This window comes from Euprymna scolopes, chromosome 8 (assembly GCF_053919585.1).
Source record: "Euprymna scolopes isolate OS-2025 chromosome 8, ASM5391958v1, whole genome shotgun sequence".
NCBI classification, from domain to species: domain Eukaryota; kingdom Metazoa; phylum Mollusca; class Cephalopoda; order Sepiida; family Sepiolidae; genus Euprymna; species Euprymna scolopes.
The window spans coordinates 37,548,056-37,550,286 of record NC_136489.1 but is presented as its reverse complement, the minus strand read 5'-3'; positions in this window follow the sequence as shown (position 1 = coordinate 37,550,286).

The window sequence follows — 2,231 nt, the reverse complement described above, 5'->3', positions numbered from 1 at the left end:
ATATATATATATATATATATATATATATATATATGCGGCTTCAGTGTTCTTGGTTTCATGTTTTGCCTTTGCAGCATTTAGTCTAGCCCCCACTTGCTGCTCCTGTCTGTTAAATTCCACATTTAAGGGGTTTTCTAAATATTTCAGCTGTTTTCATGATCGGTGTTCGTTGTATTTTCCAGTCATTCCTTTGATTCAAATTTCTCCCATTCATTTTTCAAAGTTTTTTCGGAATTGTTCCTACTGCTTATACTATTATGAATATTATTTTAAAGTACTTCATCTTCTTCTTCCTTTTCTTCTTCTTCTTCTTATTATTATTATTATTATTATTATTATCACCTATCATTAATGGCATTTTAAATTGTATGTGTATTCTTATTACAAGTAATGTAACATAACTACCAACTTTTGCATACTCGTATTTTATGTCTTGTAAAACTAAAAATGATAAGAAATATAGATATGCGTGTATATGTTATATATATATATATATATATATATATATATATATATATGGGTGTGTGTGTGTGTGTGTGCTTGCGTGTGTGTGCGTTTTAATCTGCCATTGCCACATAAGATCTTTTTCACTTTATCCACTTTCGTTATCAACATGTTTGCTCATCCATTTCTTTTTGCCACCTCCACTTTCTTCCTTTATGGATACTTTACATACGTTAATGCTTTCACCTATTTGCCGAATGATTTCCTGGTAACCGCTTTCTCTCACATTGAGAACCTTGAATAAAAATGATTTCTTTCTTTCTTATTAGCGTTTTTACTTTTTTCATTTTTTCTGACTTCACTTTTAATGTCTCGTTTTTATATGCTGCATAAACCTTCTCCATCTCTCTCTAAATTATTATATGTTTTATTTTTTATACAAACAGATAATTACTTATTTTTTTATTTGAGAACTGGCTTTCACTCTGTGAAGGAGCATTTTCAAAGTCGCCTGGCGAGGAATTCTGCTTTTAACCAAGGATCTGTCCAAACATGAAGCTGTTCAGTGTCACGGCGTGTGTGTGCGTGTGTGTGTGTGTTTGTGTGTGCTTGCGTGTGTTTGCGTGTGCTTGTGTTGAGGTGTATTAACACAATACGACCATCGTTACCTGCAGCATTTTTGCAAGCAGTTAGTGTAACGGCTTAAATAATATAACAAGGTAGTAACTTAAATATATTAATTTTTACCGACTTAAATATATTAATGTGTACTAAGTTAAATATATTACTTTGTACTAGATTAAATATATTAATTTGTAGTTTTTATTTTCTTTGTAAGAAGCCAGTGAATACAATCACCGTTTATTATGTTTTTATCAATAATTTTGAGATAGTCTAATCTCTGACACTTTATAAAAAGAAACCGAACCCCATTAAAAACATGTGGAAACACAAGTTGCACACAGAATAGGAAAAAAATGTTATCCTGATTTGGTAATCGAAAATTGGTATAATTAAAAGTTGGTTGTGGACATATAATTACAGACCGATTTTATGGTATTTGCCGCTTTAATTAACGCCCAGAATGGCAAAAAATAAAGTTGAAAGTTGAAAGGATGAGGTCTGATCAATAGAACATTATAAAAAATCTCAAATGAATTAACCAAACCGAAAACAAGTGTAAAATGCGTAAATGATGAATACAAAAAAATAGAAATTAGTTTGATGAAAGAAAATAAAACATTACAAAGAGTGATTGAATCACAGACTCTCAGTAGAAACAAAAATGTGAATATTTCGGATTTTTACATAATCATGCGTATTTTTTAGATAATATTTTATTAACGTTCTTATTATTATAATGATACTTCCGCTGATGTATTCTTAGAACTTGTTCAACTGCGTTTTGCTTGATTTAGAAATTTTTATGCCATTTCATTCCTACCTTGACAGAACAAAAAAACGACTTTGAAATCTAGTTCCATAAACACTTTTCTCCCTAATACGTCTGAAACCGGAGATATGTCGCTTGCTTTATATTTATTTTCATGGCAAGTGCACGACTGAGCTACACTCTATTAACGCTCCCTAAAACTTTCACAAAAAAGATATCTACCAGTACTAACATTACATTCCTGTTTTTTTGTTTGCTATGCATAAAACTAAATATTAATGCAATTTAATGTTTCTACAACAAGCCGCCTGTTGAATACAATATACTTTGATAGAGTATGGCATAAAGGTTTACTTCACAAGATCTCCAGCTACGGTATAGCTAGACATGTCTT